This window comes from Scyliorhinus torazame, chromosome 24, assembly GCF_047496885.1.
Source record: "Scyliorhinus torazame isolate Kashiwa2021f chromosome 24, sScyTor2.1, whole genome shotgun sequence".
Lineage (NCBI taxonomy): Eukaryota > Metazoa > Chordata > Chondrichthyes > Carcharhiniformes > Scyliorhinidae > Scyliorhinus > Scyliorhinus torazame.
The window spans coordinates 48058813-48068800 of record NC_092730.1 but is presented as its reverse complement, the minus strand read 5'-3'; the positions used below and the strand labels follow the sequence as shown (position 1 = coordinate 48068800).

The window sequence follows — 9988 nt, the reverse complement described above, 5'->3', positions numbered from 1 at the left end:
GCGATGGTGGTATAGTGGTGAGCATAGCTGCCTTCCAAGCAGTTGACCCGGTTCGATTGCCGGCCATCGCAGTAGTAATTTGGAAGTGAACTTTTGCGCGACTTCGTCAGTTTCAAACCGAGAAAGAGAATCGGTTTCTAACTCAGAATTTAGGCGCAATTAGGGAGTGGAGTGAAATAAGTAACTTTCTCATCATTTTTAATATGGTTTCAATATGGACAGTGTTCCACTATTCACCCACAAGCCGTCAAACAATAGCTAAAAGCCGCAGCTTTTTCACTTCATCCTCATGAAGTGGACCAAACAGAGACACAACAGACACGTGACAGGCGAGGATGGGATTTGAAGCCACGTGTACAGAGTACAATGGATTATTGTTCATCACCTTAACCACGTGGTACAGCTGCTTTACTTCATGGCCCTTTAGTATCCCTCAATCTGACTTCTTTGCGTTTCTTTCGCACAGTTGCTGATGTACAGAATACTGTCAAAGTGTAAATAAATAAAAATAATCTCTGAGTTAATTTGCGCTTGCGGCGCAACGGGAGCGCGCCTGACTCCAGATCAGAAGGTTGCGTTGAAATCACGTCAGGCGCACGGAATTTTTCTGCAGCTGGTTCCAGGAATTTCTCTCTGTGTGGGAATGTTCCCGAAATGACTCCATTCAAAAGCACGATGCAAATAATATATTTTATATTTACCCGCTTGAGCAAATTTGTCAAATATCAGCAGATTCAAAGTCGTCCTGTTAATGCAGAATGACAGTGAGTTCAGTAAGAAATGTTTACAAACAACAGCAATTTCTTTCTGCTCACTGTACACAGTTATAGTGATCTGTATTAAACAGCAGGAGCGGGAACCGCAGTCCGCAGTCTTCACCTTCACGGTGAGTCTGAATTTCAGTTTGGGGGTTTCAGAGAGAGCGGATGTTATTGTGGAAACTGAAGTCACTTTTCCTGTGAATGGAGCCGGATAAAGAGCCTTGGCCAGCCTGAGAGTCCCCGAGCCTCCATAAATCTTCACAGCTCACACAGTGAAGGGCTTTTACACTTTGAAAATGACCATGTCCGGCAGCTGGAGCTTTCCCTTATATTTTCTGGGATCTGGGAAAGAGCGGATCATCAAAAAACAGAAATGAAACACAAATAATCGCAGTATTTTTTAACGTGGGCTAAACATCAGCTCAGATGTTACAGCCGGTGGCCGCGTCGCCTAATGGATAAGGCGTCTGACTTCGGTGATTCTATTAATGATATCAGGCGATTGCAGGTTCGAGTCCTACCGCGGCCTTTGTATACAGAAATCCGGTGGAACATTTGCTGAAAATCCAGTTTTCCCTCCTCTCCCATCTTAGTCTTTCGTTTACCCCCGAATGAATCCACAATATCTGATTGATTTGGATAAAGAATTGAATAAAATATTATGTATCAATCGGTTCAATACAATTCTGTGGAGGGAATTCTAATGCCCTCAGGAAGATGGTTACAGTCATAGATGTTTCAGCATGGAAACAGGCCCTTCGGCCCAGCTTGACCATGCCGCCCAGTTTCTATCACTAAGCTAGTCACACTTGCCCGCATTTGGCCCACATCCCTCTATATTCGCCCTGGGGGAGGGGGGGGGCTTGACAGGATAAATGCTGAGAAGCTGGTTCACCATGTGGGAGAGTCTAGGACCAGAAGGAATAATCTCAGAGTAAGTGGCCGCCCATTTCAACCAGAAATGATTAGTACTTTCTTCTCTCGGAGTAAAGAGCATCTGTAGAAATGTTTGTATGAATCGAATAGGGCTGTAGAGGGTGGGTCAGTTAATTTGTTGAAGGCTGCCACAGACAGATTTTTTTAAAATTTAGAGTACGCGAACATTTTTTCCAACTAAGGGGCAATTTTGCAACCAATCCACCGACCCTGCACATCTTTTGGTTGTGGGAGCGAAACGCACCCAAACACAGGGAGAATGTGCAAACTCGACGCAGATAGTGACCCAGAGCAGGGATCGAACATGGGCCTTCGGTGCCGTGAGGCAGCTGTATAAACTACTGAACCACCGTGCTGCCCTTGAGACAGATTTTTCATCAGTAAAGGAAAGCAAGGATTATGGGGATAAGGCGGGAAACTGGGTTTGAGGATTATATCAGATCAGACATAACCTCTTTGAATGGTGGAGCAGACACGATGGGCCGAATGGCCTACTTCTGCTCCTCCGTCTTACAGTGTAATGAGATCCTCTGATGGACTTGTTTTCACGGCTGGGCTGCCGGTTCTGGAAAGACAAAATCTGCCAGCAGTGCCCCAGATGAAGCTGGCGTCTGTTTTGGAGATTCTGAAGCCGCAAGTTTTCATGGTGCCAAACTCCTGCCCAAAGCTGGTGTCGTGATTCAAATCGATTATCAGACAGAGGATTAGGAATATCGGTATAGAGAATGGTGCAAGAAGATTCACTCCTCAGTGCATTCCAGACCCGAAGCACTCGTTGTGCAAAAGTGCTTCTTTTTCAAACATCACATCTGCTTCCTTTGCAAATCAACGAAAATCTGTGCCCTCTCATTCTTGCTCTTTTTACTCGGGGGAACTGTTTCTCTCTGTTTACTCCGCCTAGCCCCCTCATGATTTTGAACCTCTCCATCATATCTCCTCTCTGCCTTATCCTCTCCAAGGAGAATGTTCCCAATATCTCCAATCTAGCCTCCTAAATGGAATCAATCCTGTAAACCTCTTCTGCACGCTGCCCAATACGTCCACAGCCTTCCAATATTGTGGCTCCCAGAGCTGTGCAAAATATTCCATCTGATGTCTAACTTGCGCCTGTACAGATTCAGCATAACCTCCTTGCTCTTGTTCTCTTTTCCACTCGTAATAAACCCAGAATAAGATTTGCATTATTACCTGCTCTCTCCACCTGTCCACCTTCAATGATCTAGCCACATACACACCCAGCTCTGTCGGCTCCTTCATCCCATAAATAGTTGAGGGGCAGCACGGTAGCATAGTGGTTAGCACTATGGCTTCACAGCGCCGGGTCCCATGTTCGATTCCCACTTGGTGTTCTCCGTGGGTTTCGGACGGGAGCTCCGGTTTCCTCCCACACTCCAAAGATGTGCAGATTAGGTGGATCGGCCATGCTAAATTGCCCTTAGGTTAGATGGGGTTGCTGGGGTGCGGGATAGGGTGGAGGTGTTGGCTTCATGGGGGAGCTCGTTGAAGAGCCGGTGCAGATTCTATGGTCCGAATGGCCACCTTCTGCACTGTAAATTCTGTGATTCTATACTTCCCTACCAAAATGCATCATCTCACACGTCTCCAGACTGAAAATCATCTTTTGTCGTTTGAAGTTCTAGACTGTCCGCGTCTCAGTTTTCAAAATTTCCAAGTTTTTACCATCCCCAAATTTGAAACTGTTCCCTGTACACCATGATCTACAAATTGTTATGTATCAGGGAAGCAAATGTTCCAGTAGGAACCCATGTGGAACACTACAAACCTTCTTGCAGTCCGAAAAGTCTCGATTGACCATTAAATTCTGTTTCTTATTATTCAACCACATTTATATCCATATTGCTACTGTCCCTTTTATTCCAGGAGCTACACATTTCGCTAGTTCTGTGCAGTTTTGGTTTCCTTATTTAGGGAAAGATGTAAATACGTTGGAAACGGTTCAGAGAAGGTTTCCTCGATTGGTGCCAGGAATGAGCCTTTCGTCAGTGGTAGGGAAATTACTGGAGAGAATCCTTCGAGACAGAATCTACTCCCATTTGGAAGCAAATGGACGTATTAGTGAGAGGCAGCATGGTTTTGTGTCTCACTAACTTGATAGAGTTTTTCGAAGAGGTCACAAAGATGATTGATGCAGGTAGGGCAGTGGATGTTGTCTATATGGACTTCAGTAAGGCCTTTGACAAGGTCCCTTATGGTAGAGTAGTATAAAAGGTGATGTTACACGGGATCAGAGGTGAGCTGGCAAGGTGGATACATAACTGGCTAGGTCATAGAAGGCAGAGAGTAGCAATGGAAGGGTGCTTTTCTAATTGGAGGGCTGGGACTAGTGTTGTTCCGCAGGGATCAGTGCTGGGACCTTTGCTGTTTGTAGTGTGTATAAATAATTTGGAGGGAAATGTAACTGGTCTGATTAGCAAGTTTGCAGATGACACAAAGGTTGGGGGAATTGCGGATAGCGACGTGGTCTGTCAGAGGATACAGCAGGATTTAGTTCGTTTGGCGACTTGGGCGGAGAGATGGCAGATGGAGTTTAATCTGGACAAATGTGAGGTAATGCATTTTGGAAGGTCTAATGCAGGGAGGGAATATACAGTATTGAAAGTCAGAGAGATCAATGTCTACAGGTCCAGAGGTCACTGAAAGGGGCAACACAGGTGGAGAAGGTAGTCAAGACCGCATACGGCATGCTTGCCTTCATTGACCGGGGCATTGAGTACAAGAATTGGCAAGTCATGTTGCAGCTGTATAGAACGTTAGTTAGGCCACACTTGGCGTATCGTGTTCAATTCTGGTCGCCGCACTACCAGAAGGGTGTGGAGGCTTTAGAGAGGGTGCAGAAGAGATTTACCAGGATTTTGCCTGTTATGGAGGGCATTAGCTATGAGGAGCGTTTGAATAAACTCGGTTTGTTCTCACTGGAACGACGGATGTTGAGGGGCGACCTGATAGAGGTCTACAAAACTATGAGGGGCATAGACAGAGTGGATAGTCAGAGGCTTTTCCCCAGGGTAGAGGGGTCAATTATTAGGGGGCATAGGTTTAAGGTGCGAGGGGCAAGGTTTGGAGTAGATGTACGAGGCAAATTTCTAACACAGAGGGTAGTGGGTGCCTGGAACTCGCTACCGGAGGAGGTGGTGGAAGCAGGGACGATAGTGATATTTAAGGGGCATCTTGACAAATACAAGAATAGGATGGGAATCGAGGGATACGGATCCAGGAAGTGTAGAATATTTTAATTTAGTCGGGCAGCATGGTCGGCACACGCTTGGAGGGCCGAAGGGCCTCTTCCTGTGCTGTACTTTTCTTTGTTCTTTGTTGGTCTTTGAGCGGGTTTGCTATTGAGGAAAGGTGAGATAGACTGCACTTGTTTCCAGTGGAGATGTGAAGTGTGACAGTTGATCTGATTGAAGTACATCAGATTTTGAATGGTCTTGACAAAGTGGACGTGGAAAGGATGTCACTGCTTGTGGGTGAGAGCAGAACTACTGGGCAGCGAATAACAAGCAATTAACACGGTTTCGATTCCCGGCCATCGCAATAATGGTTTGATCGGAAGCGTTTGCGTGATTTCGTGGGTTTCACACTGAGGAAAGAGAGCTGGAAGAAGAGGCTGGAGTGAGGACTCCGGGTAAAATTCCTCTTCTCTTGTAGTAAATAGTCTGGATGGATTGTTCACATCCGTCCGAGAGTGGAAACTGGGATCTCCGCTCTAATTCTGGTTTATTATTGGATATTGTTAAATATCCTTATTGCCCCTCTGTGGGATATTCCATAAGACCATAAGACATAGGAGTGGAAGTAAGGCCATTCGGCCCATCGAGCCCACTCCACCATTCGATCATGGCTGATTTCAACTCCATTTACCCGCTCTCTCTCCATAGCTCTTAATTCCTCGAGAAATCAAGAATTTATCAACTTCTGTCTTAAAGACACTCAACATCCCGGCCTCCACCGTCCTCTGTGGCAATGAATTCCACATACCCACCATTCTCTGGCTGAAGAAATTTCTCCTCATCTCTGTTCTATAGTGACTCCCTTTTATTCTAAGGCTGTGCCCCCGGGTGCTAGTCTCCCCTGCTAATGGAAACAACTTCCCTTCATCCACCCTATCTCAGCCATTCATTATCTTGTAAGTTTCTATTAGATCTCCCCTCAACCTCCTAAACTCCAATGAATATAATCCCAGGATCCTCAGACGTTCATCGTATGTTAGGCCTACCATTCCTGGGATCATCCGTATGAATCTCCGCTGGAACCGCTCCACTGCCAGTATGTCCTTCCTGAGGTGTGGGGCCCAAAATTGCTCACAGTATTCTAAATGGGGCCTAACTAATGCTTTATAAAGCTTCAGAAGTACATCCCTGCTTTTATATTCCAAGCCTCTTGAGATGAATGACAACATTGCATTTGCTTTCTTAATTATGGACTCAACCTGCAAGTTTACCTTTAGAGAATCCTGGACTAGGACTCCCAAGTCCCTTTGCACTTCAGAATTATGAATTTTGTCACCGTTTAGAAAATAGTCCACGCATCTATTCTTTTTTCCAAAGTGCAAGACCTCGCACTTGCCCACGTTGAATTTCATCAGCCATTTCTTGGACCACTCTCCTAAACTGTCTAGATCTTTCTGCAGCCTCCCCACCTCCTCCATACTACCTGCCCCTCCACCTATCTTCGTATAATCGGCAAACTTAGCCAGAATGCCCTCAGTCCCGTTATCTAGATCGTTAATATGTAAAGAGAACAGCTGTGGACCCAACACTGAAGTTATATTCCTGGAAGTTATTATATAAACTTTTCCTCTTCTCGCTGTTAAAGGATTTTCAAACATTGAAACACTCCTGGTTCTATCTTTACCAAATGCCATGACTGTGTTAATAAAACATAACCCATTCCAATTTCGTTACTTTGAACTTCACAGTGATGTAATGCTGTCTGTTTAATTCCCGGGACAAATTTCCGGATCACACTGGAAGCAACACTTTGATTCTAATTTACTGAAAAGAAAATGCGGATGTGCTGGGGAATCGCGACTTGTTTACTTTTGGTGTGAGTGAGAATAAAAGTAGCAGATGATGGTTTCGATCCATCGACCTCTGGGTTATGGGCCCAGCACGCTTCCGCTGCGCCACTCTGCTCTTCAGTTCCACTATGTCCACAACTGCTGTTCTGTGCCAGCCAGATAACTATTCACTTCCTCCATCTTTTCCTTCAATCAAGAACCCACGTGTTGTGAAGCTCACTCTTGCAGGACAATAACACGGAACATCAGCACGTCTGTAACAGACAGAGGACAGAGAAAGTCACACCGAAAAGCAGGGAGAGACTATCAGGACAAACACACAATGACACACAGAATAGGTGCCGAGCAAACCAGCAAGATATTGAGATAGAACAACTAACTATTTAGTAAAATGTGTTTTCTGTTTTACAATGATAGGCCCCGTTTGTAAATATATATCCTGCTGTGCAATTGTGCTCTCCGTTGTGTAACCGTGCTCTCTGATGTGCAACTGCACACTCTGATGTGTAACAGTGCTCCCGGCTGTGTAACTGTGCTCTCTGCTGTTTAACTGTGCTCTCTGCTGTGTAACTGTGCTTTATGCTGTGTAACTGTGCTCTCTGCTGTGTAACTGTGCTCTCTGCTGTGTAACTGAGCTCTCTGCTGTGTAACTGAGCTTTCTGCTGTGAAACTGCGCTCTCTGCTGTGTAACTGAGCTCTCTGCTGTGTAACTGTGCTTTCTGCTTTGTAACTGTGGTCTCGGCTGTGTAACTGTGCTCTCTGCTGTGTGACTGTGCTCTATGCTGTGTAACTGAGCTCTCTGCTGTGTAACTGAGCTCTCTGCTGTGTAACTGTGCTTTATGCTGTGTAACTGTGCTCTCTGCTGTGTAACTGTGCTCTCTGCTGTGTAACTGAGCTCTCTGCTGTGTAACTGTGCTCTCTGCTGTGTAACTGTGCTCTCTACTGTGTAACCGTGCTTTCTGATGTGTAACTGTGCTTTCTGCTGTGTAACTGTGCTCTCTGCTGTGTAACTGTCCTCTCTGCTGTGCAATTGAGCTATCTGATGTGTAACTGCACTCTCTGCTGTGTAACTGTGCACCCTGATGTGTAACTGCACACTCTGCTGTGTAACTGTGCTCTCTGCTGTGTAACTGTGCTCTCTGCTGTGTAACTGTGCTCCCTGCTGTGTAACTGTTCCCTCTGATGTGTAAGCGTACTCTCTCCTGTGTTACTGTGCTCCCTGCTGTGTAAGTGCACACTCTGCAAGTGCACACTCTGCTGTGTAACTATGCTCTCTGCTGTGTAACTGTGCTCTCTGCTGTGTAACTGCACACTCTGCTGTGTAACTGTGCTCTCTGCTGTGTAACTGTGCTCCCTGCTGTGTAACTGTGCTCTCTGCTGTGTAACTGCACACTCTGCTGTGTAACTGCACAGTTTGCTGTGTAACTGTGCTCCCTGCTGTGTAACTGAGCTCTCTGCTGTGTAACTGAGCTTTCTGCTGTGTAACTGCGCTCTCTGCTGTGTAACTGAGCTCTCTGCTGTGTAACTGTGCTTTCTGCTTTGTAACTGTGGTCTCGGCTGTGTAACTGTGCTCTCTGCTGTGTAACTGTGCTCCCTGCTGTGTAACTGTTCCCTCTGATGTGTAACCGTGCTCTCTCCTGTGTTATTGTGCTCCCTGCTGTGTAAGTGCACACTCTGCAAGTGCACACTCTGCTGTGTAACTATGCTCTCTGCTGTGTAACTGTGCTCTCTGCTGTGTAACTGCACACTCTGCTGTGTAACTGTGCCTTCTGCTGTGTAACTGTGCTCCCTGGTGTGTAACTGTGCTCTCTGCTGTGTAACTGCACACTCTGCTGTGTAACTGCACAGTTTGCTGTGTAACTGTGCTCCCTGCTGTGTAACTGTGCTCTCAGCTGTGTAAATGTGCTCTCTGCTGTGTAACTGTGCACCCTGCTGTGTAACTGCACACTCTGCTGTGTAACTGTGCTCTCTGCTGTGTAGCTGTGCTCTCTGCTGTGTAACTGCAAACTCTGCTGCGGAACTGCACACTCTGCTGTGGAACTGCACACCCTGCTGTGTAACTGTGCTCTCTGCTGTGCAATTGAGCTATCTGATGTGTAAATGCACTCTCTGCTGTGTAACTGTGCTCTCTGCTGTGTAACTGTGCTCTCTGCAGTGCAGTTGAGCTATCTGATGTGTAACTGCACTCTCTGCTGTGTAACTGTGCACCCTGAAGTGTAACTGCATACTCTGCTGTGTAACTGTGCTCTCTGCTGTGTAACTGTGCTCTCTGCTGTGTAACTGAACACTCTGCTGTGTAACGGTGCTCTCTGCGGTGTAACTGTGCTCTCTGCTGTGTAACTGTGCTCTCTGCTGTGTAACTGTGCTCTCTGTTGTGTAACTGTGCTCTCTGCTGTGTAACTGCACACTCTGCTGTGGAACTGCACACTCTGCTGTGTAACTGTGCTCTCTGCAGTGTAACTGCACACTCTGCTGTGGAACTGCACACTCTGCTGTGTAAGTGTGCTCTCTGCTGTGTAACAGTGCACCCTGCTGTGTAACTGCACACTCTGCTGTGTAACTGAGCACTCTGCTGTGTACCTGCACACTCTGCTGTGTAACTGTGCTCTCTGCTGTGTAACTGCACGCTCTGCTGTGGAACTGTGCTCCCGGCTGTGTAACTGTGCTTTCTGCTGTGTAACTGCGCTCTCTGCTGTGTAACCGTGCTCTCTGCTGTGTAACTGTACACTCTGCTGTGGAACTGTACACCCTGCTGTGTAACTGTGCTCTCTGCTGTGTAACTGTGCACCCTGCTGTGTAACTGCACACTCTGCTGTGTAACTGTGCTCTCTGCTGTGAAACTGTGCTCTCTGCTGTGTAACTGTGCTCTCTGCAGTGTAATTGCACACTCTGCTGTGGAACTGTGATCTCTGCTGTGTAACTGTACACTCTGCTGTGGAACTGTACACTGCTGTGTAACTGTGCTCTCTGCTGTGTAACTGTGCTCTCTGCTGTGTAACTGTGCTCTCTGCTGTGTAACTGAGCTCTCTGCTGTGTAACTGTGCTCTCTGCTGCGTAACTGTGCTCTCTGCAGTGTAACTGCACACTCTGCTGTGGAACTGCACACTCTGCTGTGTAACTGTGCTCTCTGCTGTGTAACTGTGCTCTCTGCTGTGCAATTGAGCTATCTGATGTGTAACTGCACTCTCTGCTGTGTAACTGTGCACCCTGATGTGTAACTGCACACTCTGCTGTGTAACCGTGCTCTCTC

General features: G+C 46.6%; 1 non-coding gene across 1 annotated transcript; it reads left to right on the top strand.

Annotated features, from left to right (window-relative positions):
• On the top strand, positions 1-71 carry trnag-ucc (transfer RNA glycine (anticodon UCC)). Its single transcript has one exon. It is a non-coding gene; the product is annotated as a tRNA-Gly (tRNA).
• The last annotated feature ends 9917 nt before the right edge of the window (positions 72-9988 follow it).